We start from the raw sequence: 17,471 nt of genomic DNA, 5'->3' as shown, positions 1-17,471 counted from the left end.
ACAAGCTATAATAAATATTAATAAAATAAAAACAAGCTATAATAAATATTAATAAAATAAAATAAAAACAAGCTATAATAAATATTAATAAAATAAAAACAAGCTATAATAAATATTAATAAAATAAAATAAAAACAAGCTATAAAAATATTAATAAAATAAAAATAAAAAGCAATAATAAAAATTTAAAATATTAAATAAAATAAGTATTTTATATTTTTAAAAATAATTTAAAAACCCCCAAAAACAAAGGCAGACCTAATGGCCACTGACTCAGCTTTCCTCCTCCTCCTCCTCCTCTGCCCCAATTCTGCCCTGGCCTAAGTTCAGGCACCCTTCCTCCGGCTCCTTCCTCCTCCTCCTCCTCCTCCTCTCCCCCCTCCTCCTCCTCCTTATGAAGGCTGGCGCGCGTGCGGAGGGAAGCAGGGCAGGTGCGCGCGCGCGCGCGCGGAAGGAAGCAGGGAAGGCAGGCGCGCGGGGAAGGCAGGCGCGCACGCGCGCAGAGGGAAGTGGGGAAGGCGCGCACGCTGCCCCTGGCCCCTGCTGAGGCCTGGGCGGCGCGCAAGCCCTCCCAGTGGGGGCGCGGTGGCGGCGGCGCTTCTGCCGCCCGCTGAGGGAAGAGGAGGAAGGCGGAGCCGGAGGAGGAGGTGTCTTGGCGCCGCAGCAGCCGCGTTAGCGGCAGCGGCAATGGCTGGAGCGGGCCCCCAAACCGGGAACAAGGCACGGGTGGGGGCCCAAACCGGACCGGGACCGGGAGGGGCCCCCCGAAACCGTGATTGTCACGGGGGCCGCCGGGATATGGCAACCCTATCTTCAACCATTATAATAAATAGTTGTTTATCCCCAGATCATTTTTCTGCAAAATGGTTACCTGTGATTAAGCTTGTCTGTTTCTAACACATATACATATGCTTACACACACACATTCCCATGCCATGCTTAAATGTTACATTTAACTAGACCCCAAAGTTTGAGACCAACAGGGTTGCTTCACTAATTACAGCATCCATTGTTTTTGCCAAATCATACATCACTTTAATTTCTGTTTAACATGGGCTGGTCTTTTGTTACTATACAAAAATGGGGATTGAATGGTGCATGGAGAACTCAGTGCTATAACTCTGCACAATATAAATTAGTTTGAATAGAAATTTAAGTGAAAACAAGGGCATTTAATTAAATGTGTGGGCCCAGGCTGCGTGTTTATTGGCATATGGAGTGTGTTTATAACCTCATACAGTCTCCAGTAATTATCACAAAAAATATTGCTGTGGGTCAAAGTATCATGGAAATGATCACAGAGTTCCTTAATTGGAATGGCTTGCCAAGTGTTTTGTTTCCACACACATGAAATAAACTAAATTTCAACAAGTGTGTGTTCCAGTTTTAGTACTTACTGTTGATTTAAAAGTCTCACTTTTTGCCAAGAGGTGCAATAATTAATTCTCTATTCGGCATCATCTTAAAGCCAGTTCACCAAATCTATTTTTGTCTTTATTCATGCAACTATTTCCCATCATACTGCAATGAATGTAATACTATGTGACCTCTTGGTCAAGGGTGGAGGCAAGGCCTAATTCTCATTGGGGTGGTAAACCAGTATCTGTGCTCTGTTACTTCAAGTTCATTCACCAGACTTTTAAATTATCCTCATGACTGATAACTGAAAGGTACACCCGGCAAAAACAGACCTGCCCCAATCATGTGGAAGGAAGGAAGGAGGGAAAGGTGTGAAGTGTTCTGTTTTCAAATCAAAGAGGGCACAGGGTATGGAATGTAGAACCCTCAGTTCCTCGGCCTACTATTTACAGTCGACCCTTCGTATCATGAGATAACAAAAAACATGGGACTTTAATTCCCATTGTCCCCAATGGTGGTGCCACACACACGACTGTGCTGCTGTGGCCATATGTATGCACTGCCATTGGGCTGAATGTGGCGGAGCATCTGCGGATGCTGAAATCCGCAGATGGCAAGAGCTGAGTGCATTTACTGCAATCTTTCTAACAAAAATACATTTTCCCTCCCTTAAGTGCTAATATGTATTTCGTCTGTTGCTGTTAACTACCATCAAGTTTACTTTGACTTACTGTGCCCCTATGAATGAGAGACTTCCAAAGTCACCCTAGCATCAACAGCCCTGCTTAGGTCTTGCAGATGTAGGGCCATGGCTTCCATGATTGAGACCATCCATGTGAAATGTGGTCTTACTCTTTTTCTACTGCCTTCTACCTTATCATGCGTTATTGTTTTTTCTAGCAAAATGTCTTCTCACAATATGGCCGAAGTATGATAGTCTCAGTTTAGTCATCTTGGCTTCTAGGATGTGGTTACACTTGCTTTGCTCTGGGACTCATTTATTTGTCCTTTTAGTTGTCCATGTAATCCATAGAACTCTTATCCAGCACCACATTTTAAATATTGTAATTTTCCTATCAGCTTTCTTCATTGTTTTGTTTTCACAATCATACCAAGAAATTGGAAATATGATGGCATAGACAATCCTAACTTTGTTATTCAATTTTATATCTTTATACTTTGTCTAGTCCCTTCATAGTTGCCCTTCCAAGTCCTAGTTTTCTTCTGATTTCTGGGCTGCGGTCTCCATTCTGATTAATGACTGACGCAAAGTATGGAAAATCTTGAACTATGATTTACATAACATTTTTTTCTTTAAAGTTATGTAAATCATCTGTGGTCATTAATTATGATTTCTTAATGTTCAACTGTAAGCCTGCCTTTGCACTTTATTTCTTGACTTTCTTCATCATTCCAAGCCTTTGCTTTTCTTCTGCTAGTAGTATGGTGTCATTGACATATTTTAAACTGTTGAAATTCCTTCCTCCTGGTTTCACACCTCCTTCTTCTGAGTCAAATCCTGCTTTATATATGATGTGCTCAGCATACAAGCTAAACTGATAGAGTGATAAAATGCAGCCTTGTCTGACCCCGCCCCCCCTTGATAATTGGAAGCCATTCCATTTCTCTGTATTCTGCCCTAACAGTACAGTTTTCTCCTGAGCACAGGTTACACATCAGAACAATCAAATGTTGTGGCACGCCCATTTCTTTAAATGTGATTCATAGTTTTTAATAATCCACACAATCAAAGGCTTTGCTATAATCTATAAAGTACAGGCTGATTTTCTTCTGAAGTTCCTAGATGTGTTCCATAATCAGCATATGTCTGAAATATGATTCCTAGTGCTACTTAATTTATTGAATGCAGCTTCAACATCTGGTATTTCTTGCTCCATATATGGTAAAAGTCTCTATTATAGAATTTTGGGTATCACTTTGCTTGCATGGGAGATTAATGCAATGGTTCTGTGGTTACTGTAATTCCTAGTGCCCCCTTTCTTAGGGTCTGGAATGTCTATTGATCATTTACAATCTGTGGGCCATTCTTTTATTTAATGATAGATTGTAATAGAATTTATTCGATCTTTGACCAGTATAAATGATAGATTTTAGTTAGAATTAGAGTAATTTATGCCTCTGTATCTTGAATCAGATCTACTGACATGCCGTCTGTTCCTGTTGATTTATTTCTCCTAAGTGCCCTAACTGCAACTTCCACTTCACTTTCTAAAACTGTAGGATCATCTTCAAATCGTTCTTCCTTGAGTGAATCTGTTACCTTTCCATTTCTTTTATATAGCTCTTCGGTTTATTATTTCCATCGTCTTTTTATTTGTTCTTGCTGGTAGAATGAGTTCCCCATGCTGTTCGTATAGCATCCGCACTTTTGTTTTAAATTATCCTTTGCTTTCTCAGACCTTGTAGAAGAGGTCTACTCGTTCTTGTCCTCTGCTCTTCCCTAGTACCTTGCTGAGTGCCTTCTGACCTGGGAGTGTCATGTTCTGGCACTATCTTTTGTTTCATGTGCACATAGATTATAATAATAATTTTTATATTGTTTTATAATTGACCGGTAATCAATATATGTATGAAATTGTGAGTTGTGAAATTTATGCATTGCAATGGTGATTTTAGCTGTTGTACTCCCGCCTCGATCCATGGGGAGAGGTGGGAAATATAAATAAAGATTTCATTTATTATTAATATTATTCATTTTGGATGGTCTCATCATAGGCTTTTCATGGCAAAAGACATTCAAAAGGGCTTTACTGTGTATTAGCTATGGTGCCACTGCCATTGTCTCTAAGAAATCCTCCACCAGTGCCACCCTCCACTACTGCTGCTGCCCAGTTTGACATATTTGGCCTGGCTCCACAGCAAAAATCTGACATGGAAGACCCTACTAGCAGCACTGCTACCATCAGTACAGACTCTTGCCTCACCATGCAGCCTTGCCACCATGGAAAGTTAATGTCATGATGATAATAAGTGTGTATGTGCCTTCAAGTTGCCTCCCAACTCATGAATTTCAGAGAGTTTCCTTAGACAAGAAGGAATATTCAGAGTGGGTTTGTGATCATCTTCCTCTGAGTTGAGTCTACAGCTGTCTCCCTTTCAGGTACTCTACTAACCAGGCCCAACACTCCTTAACTTTCAAGATCAAATGGATCTGGTGCTCTCAGGGGGTATCTAGGGAAAGCATTTAGGGAGAGAATGTCTTTAGGAGGCAGTGCTGTTTCTCCTGCACAGTGGGCATTCCATTATAACACAGCAGTGCCCCCTAGAAGGCTTGGTACATTTAATACACTCCTGGCCTGTTCGTTCCTTCCTTCTCCAAAACATATCCAAAATCTAATTTCCTTTGCACCAGGCAGACCTGAACAACTGTTTGCTAATTCAAGTGCCAATTGAATTGTGAGAGTACCTCTGATGATTTCCTGACAAGCTTCATCTGACAGAAGTTAAAATTTAAAAAAGGAAAATCCTTTATTACATTCCACTTGTAGCTTCAAATCAAATCCAAACATAACCCCAATTGTTCTTCTCTCTCTCTCTCTCTCTCTCTCTCTCTCTCTCTCTCTCTCTCAATTTCTTTCTTCCCTTAGAAGCCTTACACAATGAGGTCTCCATAATTCCTTCATATCCCAATACCCATTGGCATCAACCTGAAGAAGTTGTCCTTATTTTCTATCTCCTCCTAAAACTCAACTGCCTTTTCAGTAATTAAATGTTTGTTAACCTAGCGCTTGGACTCTGGCCACTTCTTACCTGAGAGTAGGTATACTGGTCGGCTCTGCCTTCCACATCAAGACTATAGACCACCTTGCAAGACTTCTGTAAACCCTGTTGAAACCCAGCAAGTCCTTCTTTACAAATGAGCCCAGGGGAGGTTGTAACCTTCTGTATCTTTCTGTCTCTGTGGAGACCAGAGCCCCATTGTGACATAACAAGCAGGATCCTCAGCCCAATGGGACAGGCATTACTGAGCAGAAAAGACAGCTTCTGGATGTATTTGAAAAGGTTACCTAGGGCACATTCGTAATGACTGAAAAGTCCCAGATTTTGTCCTTGTCCTTTCTAATGTTGTTGTTGTTGTTGTTCTGTGCCTCCAAGTCATTCCCAACTTATGGAGATCCTAAGGCACTATCATAGGGTTTTCTTGGCAAGTTTTTCAGAGATTTGCCATTGCTGTCATCTGAGGCTAAAAGAGTGTGACTTGCCTAAAGTCACCCAGTGGGTTTACATGGCCAAACCATGATTCAAACCCTGATCTCGCTTTATTTGCACAATTGCATGTGATAATCACTTGTGCAATGACTCACCATTTTTACTTTATTTGTGGGATGCTTTAAATGCACTTTAATCTCTCTTTAATGCTGAAATTAGTCCTAGTGTGATAAACTCTGAAGTTTAAAGGAAAGGAAAAAGAGAGATGGAGGAGTCCCTGGGTGACCACAAAGACTCAAGTTGCTGGAGTCTCATAAGCTGATTGCCTAGTTACATCCGTCACCAACGTACTTGCATTAACTTCTAAGCAGTGCAAAGGGAAAGCTTGAGAAACAGAGTGGAACATGGCTAGAACATGCATGAAGCCCCCATACTGGCTAAGCACTCCAATTCCTCTAATAGCTAAAAAGGAAGCATGGCTGTAAAAATGAATGCTTGACTGAAGCAGTGTTTCCAGTGCTGGGAACAGAGGACTAGTCTATTGCATAAAGAGATGGTCAAGTGGAGAGAGAAAGGAAACTTTGCTGAGGTGGTGAATATAATTTTAAGATTAATATAATTTTAAGATGAGCCCTAAAAAGCCTACTTGGGGATCAAAACTATTAAATAATGGAAATTAGAAACAATGTGTATGGCATCCACCTAATTGTTTATGCCTATGCTCTTCAGTGTGCAGAAATACACTGGCTAGATCTTTACTTGTTCCCAGTGAATAATTGCCAGTGATTTGAAACATACACAGAGGAATTGAGAGCCCCATGCCTAAATAGCAGACTGGATCATTGTTCTTCTCTCTCTGGATTGTTGCAGAGATTCTTAGGATAAGGATACTCTATTACCTGCCTGTGGTTTTAGGTGGACAATAAGCAATAAATGCATCATACTGTATTATGACTAGCCTATGCTATTTGGGCTGTTGCTTTCTGAACAAAACTACCTCACTGGTGCTTCTTATTGTTGTTGCTGTTGTAATTGGGTAAACCAGTGATTCTTTCAGCTTGCCATTCAGAACAATGAACAGAAAGTTACGGTAAGCATAGCAGTAATTTATTGCAGATGTTGCTTAACAAAATTGGCTTTTTGTCCTGACAGATGTTAACATCCCTGGTCTAACATAAACAGTAAATCTATCGGTAAACTCAATCTGGCATATTTTGCCAAATGCCCCTTCCCCACATAATCTCTGTTTTACTGAAAGGGAGAGGAAAGGGGGAGAGAGAGGGAAGGAGGGACTACTTTTATGGCAATAGCTAAATGGTAACTGGATCCTAGACTCAACAACTAACAGGATTTCTATAAATGGAAAAAATTAAATCCACTAATGTATCAGGAACATCCTGGAAAAAACGAACAAAAATGAAAGCATACAAAGCAAACAAAAAGGGGGAAACCAAGAGAGCTGACATTACGGCCAAGTGGATCAAAATGATGCAAACACATGTAAGCACCAGCACTAGTCAGTGTGAGGGTGTGCCAGGGTTAACAAACCATGTACCTAGGAACAGAAATCCAGACCACAAAAGGAAAAAGGTACAACACCACATTGCTGAATACAAAATATTATGCATTGAGCTTTGAGCCACAAGATTCCCATGCAATGTACTTCTGTTGTCCACAAGGCTCCAAGCACAGTAAGGAATATAATTATTGAACAATTATGTGTTTTTGACTTAATTGGATGACTTCGGTAAAGGGGATGGCCAGTCCTCCAATCTTCAAGTGGAAGCTTGCATCCCTCTGCACCTCCACTTTTATGGCTGAGAAATCTGCTAAATGTGTGCACCCTAGAAGCCTTCAGAGCACAATTGGCTATTTGAGGCCATGCAGTGGGGTCAAATTTGTTTTAGGCTGGGGAGGGGATGCTTTTCCAGATCATTTGTGTGAATGGAAGTCATTTCTTGGCAACATCCCCCCAATGAATTTTTTTAAGGTTGGGGATGAGGGACAAGGGTAGCTATCAAATCCAGAGGTGTTGTTGCAACCAGTGGAAACTGCCCCCTTCTCCAATCTAGTAGCATATCAGTGAAGAGAGGGTCCTAAAGAGATTTCTCTCTGTCTTGGGACATCCTGCACTTTCCTGCTATTTTTCAAAGACCCACATCTACTCCTGTTGCAGAAATATAAATCTGAATCCCCTTGATGAGCTGGTACAGCTTTCCTCTGATTTTGTATCACCTGAATTGATTCCTTTATTTATTTATTTATTTTCTCTCTCTCCTCCTTTGCTTTACCTTTTTCCCAACAGCCTTCTCTAGGGCTGCTGACGCTGCAGAATTAATCCAGTTTGAGTCCACTTAACCAGTCATGGCGCTGTCCTATGGAATCCTGGGATTTGTAGTTTGTTGTGGCACCAGACTATCTCACAAAACTACAAATCACATTATTCCATAGGACTGAGTCAGGGCAGTTAACATGGTGTCAAACTGCTTTATTTCTGCAGTGTGACCACAGCCCAAGAGTAGTTTCAGACCAGGCTTTTATTATGCCACCGCCCTAATTCACTGAATACTACAGGGGCTTCAACCTTATTTCCCCTTCCTAACATTTCCTTGTTCTTCTACTGCCTCTTCCAGCTTGTGCTTACTACAAAAATTTGGTTAGAAGAAAAAGGTGTAGTAGCATCATACTGCCTTCTGGTAGGCAGCTCTCTCACTCTGGAAAGACCCTATGTTTCTTCTCTTTTTTCCCTCTTTTCCACCTCCTCCTCTTCTTCCTTTTCTCCCCTGTTACTCTCACTTCTTTCACCCACCTCTATCCATCCTGCTCCATATCTGGGGTGTCTCCTGGCCTTTTGAGATACTTGGCATCTCCAGACAAACAGCCTCTCTCCCAGTGTCAGCCACAGCAGTAATAAAAGTAAGCCACATTGAGCATGTTAGAAGCTCAAATGAGAATCTTGAAATGCACCAGAAGGAAAAATAGTGTGTCAATACTGATATCCAAACCTATGCATTATTCTCCTGACAGCTTTCCCCAGACTATGTAAGCCAAAGCTTCAAAACAGATTTTTGGGCAGACCCAGAAACATAGAATACTAAAGTGTGTCAAACTCGTGAAAGCTGGTTAGGGCCACAACCTCAACTTGTACTTTTCACCATATCTGCAGATCCAGAAGGATCAAAAGGTTTTCATATCTAAGGCAAATGGATATGGTAATATAGGCCTACCTTGCCGGCTTATTATAGCGATTGCTGATATGAATTAAGCCAGGAGTGAGGTCAACACGTCCTAATATTGCTGGGATACAGCTTCCACAATTGCCTACCATAGGCTATGGTGGTTTGGGCTGATGGGAGTTGCAGTCCAATAGCACCTGGAGAGTTGTCCACTTCTGAGCCAACAAACATGTATTATTTAAATATAGAAGACTGGATGGAGAAGACCCAAGAAAATCAATGAGACAACTTAGTCATGACTAACTGAAGTCCTATTGGTTTGTCTCTAGGAGGTGGTGTCTTCACAGGCCAGAATGCTCTGGGAATAGCCTGGCGTATTCCATTCCTGGGGCTGCTCTGACATCCCCAGTTTCCTGGGCACTCCCGTTGCAACTCCAGGCCACTGTTCACAGACATGTTTCACTGTGCCACCTGCTGTAGCCGCCCACTGCCATGCAGGTCACTCATTCTGGAGTCAGAACAAGGCACCCAGTGTTGGGCACCTTGTTCAGATCTCATACTAAGTGACTTGTCATGGCAGTGGCTGTGTCAGGTGGCACAGTGTGAGACCTGTGCAAACAGCCACCTGGCACCACAACTGAGGGCTCCAGAACTTCTGCGAAGATCCAGAGCAAGCAGTGAGTTATTTTAATCAGTTATAAAGGAGTATACCACAGGTTTGGTACTGAACTGGCTGGATGACATCCAGACTGTTCACACCAGAACTGCGCTTTGGACTGTGTGCCATCTAGACTTGCCACCAAGAGGATGAGGAGGTCATTCTGTTTGGCCTGTGCAGACAGGGCCAGTGTTTCCGGATAGAGGCCATCTCGGGTGAGCAATTAAGAAGGCACTATGCATCTTTCGCTCCTTAACAGATTTTCTATAGTAAGAAGAAAAACATGGAATGATTGCAATTGGAAGACACTGTTTTCTAAAGTTACCCATAAAATTCAGGGAATGAGGCAGTGCAGTAATGTGATTAAGGCTGGACTGGCAACATTCTGGGTATGACTATGGAGATTATTGCATGGCCAAAAAGAAAGTGACTTAACCATGCTGGGATACAGTAATTTATGGGATTCATTCGGAGATTATTGCATTAAAATGCCACTGATACCTCTGGGCGGCTGCATCCCAGTTGCATCCAGTCTTCCAGCTGCACTCAGCCGGCCGATTTACATATATGGGAAGCTCCATGTTTCTTCCTGTATCACCCGGTGACATCAGCAGCATTTGTAATGCAATAATTCCCGACTGCATCCAGTTACAGGCCTAAGTAACTATTCGGGGGGGAGGGGGTATTATACGATAATCTCCTAAATCTTGGTCTGGGGGCGGTGGCGAGAGGGCGAGGGAGGACCCAGAACACCCGGGCTCATAAGCCCCAGCGCTCCCCAGCTCCCCGGCGTCGGCACGCTCGGCGGTGGTGGCGAGAGGGCGAGGGAGGAGCCAGAACACCCGGGCTCATAAGCCCCAGCGCTCCCCAGCTCCCCTGCGGCAGCGAGAGGGCGAGGGAGGAGCCAGAACACCCGGGCTCATAAGCCCCAGCGCTCCCCAGCTCCCCCGCAGCGGCACGCTCGGCGGCGGCGGCGAGAGGGCGAGGGAAGACCCAGAACACCCGGGCTCATAAGCCCCAGCGCTCCCCAGCTCCCCGGCGGCGGCACGCTTGGCAGCGGCGGTGAGAGGGCGAGGGAGGACCCAGAACACCCGGGCTCATAAGCCCCAGTGCTCCATGGCTCCCCGGCGGCGGCACGCTCTGCGGTGCCGGCGAGAGGGCGAGGGAGGAGCCAGAACACCCGGGCTCATAAGCCCCAGCGCTCCCCAGCTCCCCGGCGGCGGCACGCTCGGCAGCGGCGGTGAGAGGGCGAGGGAGGACCCAGTACACCCGGGCTCATAAGCCCCAGCTCTCCCCAGCTCCCCGGCGGCGGCACGCTCGGCAGCGGCGGTGAGAGGGCGAGGGAGGACCCAGAACACCCGGGCTCATAAGCCCCAGCGCTCCCCAGCTCCCCCGCAGCGGCACGCTCGGCGGCGGCGGCGAGAGGGCGAGGGAAGACCCAGAACACCCGGGCTCATAAGCCCCAGCGCTCCCCAGCTCCCCGGCGGCGGCACGCTTGGCAGCGGCGGCGAGAGGGCGAGGGAGGACCCAGAACACCCGGGCTCATAAGCCCCAGCGCTCCCCAGCTCCCCGGCGGCGGCACGCTCGGCAGCGGCGGTGAGAGGGCGAGGGAGGACCCAGTACACCCGGGCTCATAAGCCCCAGCTCTCCCCAGCTCCCCGGCGGCGGCACGCTCGGCAGCGGCGGTGAGAGGGCGAGGGAGGACCCAGAACACCTGGGCTCATAAGCCCCAGCGCTCCATGGCTCCCCGGCGGCGGCACGGTCGGCGGTGCCGGCGAGAGGGCGAGGGAGGAGCCAGAACACCCGGGCTCATAAGCCCCAGCGCTCCCCAGCTCCCCGGCGGCGGCACACTCGGCGGCGACGGCGAGAGGGCGAGGGAGGACCCAGAACACCCAGGCTCATAAGCCCCAGCGCTCCCCAGCTCCCCGGCGGCGGCACGCTCGGCGGCAGTGGCGAGAGGGCGAGGGAGGACCCAGAACACCCAGGCTCATAAGCCCCAGCGCTCCCCAGCTCCCCGGCGGCGGCACGCTCGGCGGTGGTGGCGAGAGGGCGAGGGAGGACCCAGAAAACCCGGGCTCATAAGCCCCAGTGCTCCCCAGCTCCCATGCGGAGGCACGCTCGGCGGCGGTGGCGAGAGGGCGAGGGAGGAGCCAGAACACCCGGGCTCATAAGCCCCAGAGCTCCCCAGCTCCCCGGCGGCAGTGAGAGGGCAAGGGAGGACCCAGAACACCCGGGCTCATAAGCCCCAGCGCTCCCCAGCTCCCCGGCGTCGGCACGCTCGGTGGTGGTGGCGAGAGGGCGAGGGAGGAGCCAGAACACCCGGGCTCATAAGCCCCAGCGCTCCCCAGCTCCCCTGCGGCAGCGAGAGGGCGAGGGAGGAGCCAGAACACCCGGGCTCATAAGCCCCAGCGCTCCCCAGCTCCCCCGCAGCGGCACGCTCGGCGGCGGCGGCGAGAGGGCGAGGGAGGACCCAGAACACCCGGGCTCATAAGCCCCAGCGCTCCCCAGCTCCCCGGCGGCGGCACGCTCGGCGGAGGCGGCGATACGGCGAGGGAGGAGCCAGAACACCCGGGCTCATAAGCCCCAGCGCTCCCCAGCTCCCCGGCGGCAGCACGCTCGGCGGCGGCAGGGAGAGGGCGAGGGAGGAGCCAGAACACCCGGGCTCATAATCCCCAGCGCTCCCCAGGTCCCCGGCGGTGGCGAGAGGGCGAGGGAGGAGCCAGAACAACCGGGCTCATAAGACCCAGCGCTCCCCAGCTCCCCGGCGGCGGCACGCTCGGCGGAGGCGGCGAGAGGGCGAGGGAGGAGCCAGAACACCCGGGCTCATAAGCCCCAGCGCTCCCCAGCTCCCCGGTGTCGGCACGCTCGGCGGTGGTGGTGAGAGGGCGAGGGAGGAGCCAGAACACCCGGGCTCATAAGCCCCAGCGCTCCGCAGCTCCCCTGCGGCAGCGAGAGGGCGAGGGAGGAGCCAGAACACCCGGGCTCATAAGCCCCAGCGCTCCCCAGCTCCCCCGCAGTGGCATGCTCGGCGGCGGCAGCGAGAGGGCGAGGGAGGACCCAGAACACCCGGGCTCATAAGCCCCAGCGCTCCCCAGCTCCCCGGCGGCGGCACGCTCGGCGGAGGCGGCGATACGGCGAGGGAGGAGCCAGAACACCCGGGCTCATAAGCCCCAGCGCTCCCCAGCTCCCCGGCGTCGGCACGCTCGGCGGTGGTGGCGAGAGGGCGAGGGAGGAGCCAGAACACCCGGGCTCATAAGCCCCAGCGCTCCCCAGCTCCCCTGCGGCAGCGAGAGGGCGACGGAGGAGCCAGAACACCCGGGCTCATAAGCCCCAGCGCTCCCCAGCTCCCCCGCAGCGGCACGCTCGGCGGCGGCAGCGAGAGGGCGATGGAGGACCCAGAACACCCGGGCTCATAAGCCCCAGCGCTCCCCAGCTCCCCGGCGGCGGCACGCTCGGCGGAGGCGGCGATACGGCGAGGGAGGAGCCAGAACACCCGGGCTCATAAGCCCCAGCGCTCCCCAGCTCCCCGGCGGCAGCACGCTCGGCGGAGGCGGCGAGAGGGCGAGGGAGGAGCCAGAACACCCGGGCTCATAATCCCCAGTGCTCCCCAGCTCCCCGGTGTCGGCACGCTCGGCGGCGGTGGCGAGAGGGCGAGGGAGGAGCCAGAACACCCGGGCTCATAAGCCCCAGAGCTCCCCAGCTCCCCGGCGGCAGTGAGAGGGCAAGGGAGGACCCAGAACACCCGGGCTCATAAGCCCCAGCGCTCCCCAGCTCCCCGGCGTCGGCACGCTCGGTGGTGGTGGCGAGAGGGCGAGGGAGGAGCCAGAACACCCGGGCTCATAAGCCCCAGCGCTCCCCAGCTCCCCTGCGGCAGCGAGAGGGCGAGGGAGGAGCCAGAACACCCGGGCTCATAAGCCCCAGCGCTCCCCAGCTCCCCCGCAGCGGCACGCTCGGCGGCGGCGGCGAGAGGGCGAGGGAGGACCCAGAACACCCGGGCTCATAAGCCCCAGCGCTCCCCAGCTCCCCGGCGGCGGCACGCTCGGCGGAGGCAGCGATACGGCGAGGGAGGAGCCAGAACACCCGGGCTCATAAGCCCCAGCGCTCCCCAGCTCCCCGGCGGCAGCACGCTCGGCGGCGGCAGGGAGAGGGCGAGGGAGGAGCCAGAACACCCGGGCTCATAATCCCCAGCGCTCCCCAGCTCCCCGGCGGTGGCGAGAGGGCGAGGGAGGAGCCAGAACAACCGGGCTCATAAGACCCAGCGCTCCCCAGCTCCCCGGCGGCGGCACGCTCGGCGGAGGCGGTGAGAGGGCGAGGGAGGAGCCAGAACACCCGGGTTCATAAGCCCCAGCGCTCCCCAGCTCCCCGGTGTCGGCACGCTCGGCGGTGGTGGTGAGAGGGCGAGGGAGGAGCCAGAACACCCGGGCTCATAAGCCCCAGCGCTCCCCAGCTCCCCTGCGGCAGCGAGAGGGCGAGGGAGGAGCCAGAACACCCGGGCTCATAAGCCCCAGCGCTCCCCAGCTCCCCCGCAGCGGCACGCTCGGCGGCGGCAGCGAGAGGGCGAGGGAGGACCCAGAACACCCGGGCTCATAAGCCCCAGCGCTCCCCAGCTCCCCGGCGGCGGCACGCTCGGCGGAGGCGGCGATACGACGAGGGAGGAGCCAGAACACCCGGGCTCATAAGCCCCAGCGCTCCCCAGCTCCCCGGCGTCGGCACGCTCGGCGGTGGTGGCGAGAGGGCGAGGGAGGAGCCAGAACACCCGGGCTCATAAGCCCCAGCGCTCCCCAGCTCCCCTGCGGCAGCGAGAGGGCGAGGGAGGAGCCAGAACACCCGGGCTCATAAGCCCCAGCGCTCCCCAGCTCCCCCGCAGCGGCATGCTCGGCGGCGGCAGCGAGAGGGCGATGGAGGACCCAGAACACCCGGGCTCATAAGCCCCTGCGCTCCCCAGCTCCCCGGCGGCGGCACGCTCGGCGGAGGCGGCGATACGGCGAGGGAGGAGCCAGAACACCCGGGCTCATAAGCCCCAGCGCTCCCCAGCTCCCCGGCGGCAGCACGCTCGGCGGCGGCAGGGAGAGGGCGAGGGAGGAGCCAGAACACCCGGGCTCATAATCCCCAGTGCTCCCCAGCTCCCCGGCGGTGGCGAGAGGGCGAGGGAGGAGCCAGAACACCCGGGCTCATAAGCCCCAGCGCTCCCCAGCTCCCCTGCGGCAGCGAGAGGGCGACGGAGGAGCCAGAACACCCGGGCTCATAAGCCCCAGCGCTCCCCAGCTCCCCCGCAGCGGCACGCTCGGCGGCGGCAGCGAGAGGGCGATGGAGGACCCAGAACACCCGGGCTCATAAGCCCCAGCGCTCCCCAGCTCCCCGGCGGCGGCACGCTCGGCGGAGGCGGCGATACGGCGAGGGAGGAGCCAGAACACCCGGGCTCATAAGCCCCAGCGCTCCCCAGCTCCCCGGCGGCAGCACGCTCGGCGGAGGCGGCGAGAGGGCGAGGGAGGAGCCAGAACACCCGGGCTCATAATCCCCAGTGCTCCCCAGCTCCCCGGTGTCGGCACGCTCGGCGGCGGTGGCGAGAGGGCGAGGGAGGAGCCAGAACACCCGGGCTCATAAGCCCCAGAGCTCCCCAGCTCCCCGGCGGCAGTGAGAGGGCAAGGGAGGACCCAGAACACCCGGGCTCATAAGCCCCAGCGCTCCCCAGCTCCCCGGCGTCGGCACGCTCGGTGGTGGTGGCGAGAGGGCGAGGGAGGAGCCAGAACACCCGGGCTCATAAGCCCCAGCGCTCCCCAGCTCCCCTGCGGCAGCGAGAGGGCGAGGGAGGAGCCAGAACACCCGGGCTCATAAGCCCCAGCGCTCCCCAGCTCCCCCGCAGCGGCACGCTCGGCGGCGGCGGCGAGAGGGCGAGGGAGGACCCAGAACACCCGGGCTCATAAGCCCCAGCGCTCCCCAGCTCCCCGGCGGCGGCACGCTCGGCGGAGGCAGCGATACGGCGAGGGAGGAGCCAGAACACCCGGGCTCATAAGCCCCAGCGCTCCCCAGCTCCCCGGCGGCAGCACGCTCGGCGGCGGCAGGGAGAGGGCGAGGGAGGAGCCAGAACACCCGGGCTCATAATCCCCAGCGCTCCCCAGCTCCCCGGCGGTGGCGAGAGGGCGAGGGAGGAGCCAGAACAACCGGGCTCATAAGACCCAGCGCTCCCCAGCTCCCCGGCGGCGGCACGCTCGGCGGAGGCGGTGAGAGGGCGAGGGAGGAGCCAGAACACCCGGGTTCATAAGCCCCAGCGCTCCCCAGCTCCCCGGTGTCGGCACGCTCGGCGGTGGTGGTGAGAGGGCGAGGGAGGAGCCAGAACACCCGGGCTCATAAGCCCCAGCGCTCCCCAGCTCCCCTGCGGCAGCGAGAGGGCGAGGGAGGAGCCAGAACACCCGGGCTCATAAGCCCCAGCGCTCCCCAGCTCCCCCGCAGCGGCACGCTCGGCGGCGGCAGCGAGAGGGCGAGGGAGGACCCAGAACACCCGGGCTCATAAGCCCCAGCGCTCCCCAGCTCCCCGGCGGCGGCACGCTCGGCGGAGGCGGCGATACGACGAGGGAGGAGCCAGAACACCCGGGCTCATAAGCCCCAGCGCTCCCCAGCTCCCCGGCGTCGGCACGCTCGGCGGTGGTGGCGAGAGGGCGAGGGAGGAGCCAGAACACCCGGGCTCATAAGCCCCAGCGCTCCCCAGCTCCCCTGCGGCAGCGAGAGGGCGAGGGAGGAGCCAGAACACCCGGGCTCATAAGCCCCAGCGCTCCCCAGCTCCCCCGCAGCGGCATGCTCGGCGGCGGCAGCGAGAGGGCGATGGAGGACCCAGAACACCCGGGCTCATAAGCCCCTGCGCTCCCCAGCTCCCCGGCGGCGGCACGCTCGGCGGAGGCGGCGATACGGCGAGGGAGGAGCCAGAACACCCGGGCTCATAAGCCCCAGCGCTCCCCAGCTCCCCGGCGGCAGCACGCTCGGCGGCGGCAGGGAGAGGGCGAGGGAGGAGCCAGAACACCCGGGCTCATAATCCCCAGTGCTCCCCAGCTCCCCGGCGGTGGCGAGAGGGCGAGGGAGGAGCCAGAACAACCGGGCTCATAAGCCCCAGCGCTCCCCAGCTCCCCGGTGGCGGCACGCTCGGCGGAGGCGGCGAGAGGGCGAGGGAGGAGCCAGAACACCCGGGCTCATAAGCCCCAGCGCTCCCCAGCTCCCCGGCGGCGGCACGCTCGGCAGCGGCAGTGAGAGGGCGAGGGAGGACCCAGAACACCTGGGCTCATAAGCCCCAGCGCTCCATGGCTCCCCGGCGGCGGCACGGTCGGCGGTGCCGGCGAGAGGGCGAGGGAGGAGCCAGAACACCCGGGCTCATAAGCCCCAGCGCTCCCCAGCTCCCCGGCGGCGGCACACTCGGCGGCGACGACGAGAGGGCGAGGGAGGACCCAGAACACCCAGGCTCATAAGCCCCAGCGCTCCCCAGCTCCCCGGCGGCGGCACGCTCGGCGGCGGTGGCGAGAGGGCGGGGGAGGAGCCAGAACACCCGGGCTCATAAGCCCCAGCGCTCCCCAGCTCCCCGGCGGCGGCACGCTCGGCGGTGGTGGCGAGAGGGCGAGGGAGGAACCAGAAAACCCGGGCTCATAAGCCCCAGTGCTCCCCAGCTCCCATGCGGAGGCACGCTCGGCGGAGGCGGCGATACGGCGAGGGAGGAGCCAGAACACCCGGGCTCATAAGCCCCAGCGCTCCCCAGCTCCCCGGCATCGGCACGCTCGGCGGTGGTGGCGAGAGTGCGAGGGAGGAGCCAGAACACCCGGGCTCATAAGCCCCAGCGCTCCCCAGCTCCCCGGCGGCGGCACGCTCGGCGGCGGCAGCGAGAGGGCGAGGGAGGAGCCAGAACACCCGGGCTCATAAGCCCCAGCGCTCCCCAGCTCCCCCGCAGCGGCACGCTCGGCGGCGGCAGCGAGAGGGCGATGGAGGACCCAGAACACCCGGGCTCATAAGCCCCAGCGCTCCCCAGCTCCCCGGCGGCGGCACGCTCGGCAGCGGCAGTGAGAGGGCGAGGGAGGACCCAGAACACCTGGGCTCATAAGCCCCAGCGCTCCATGGCTCCCCGGCGGCGG

This window comes from Sceloporus occidentalis, unplaced genomic scaffold (assembly GCF_023333645.1).
Source record: "Sceloporus occidentalis isolate IW3139 unplaced genomic scaffold, rSceOcc1.0.p SCAF_3, whole genome shotgun sequence".
Classification (NCBI taxonomy): Eukaryota; Metazoa; Chordata; class Lepidosauria; order Squamata; family Phrynosomatidae; genus Sceloporus; species Sceloporus occidentalis.
The sequence above is the reverse complement of the archived record's forward strand: the minus strand, read 5'-3'. Positions refer to the sequence as shown.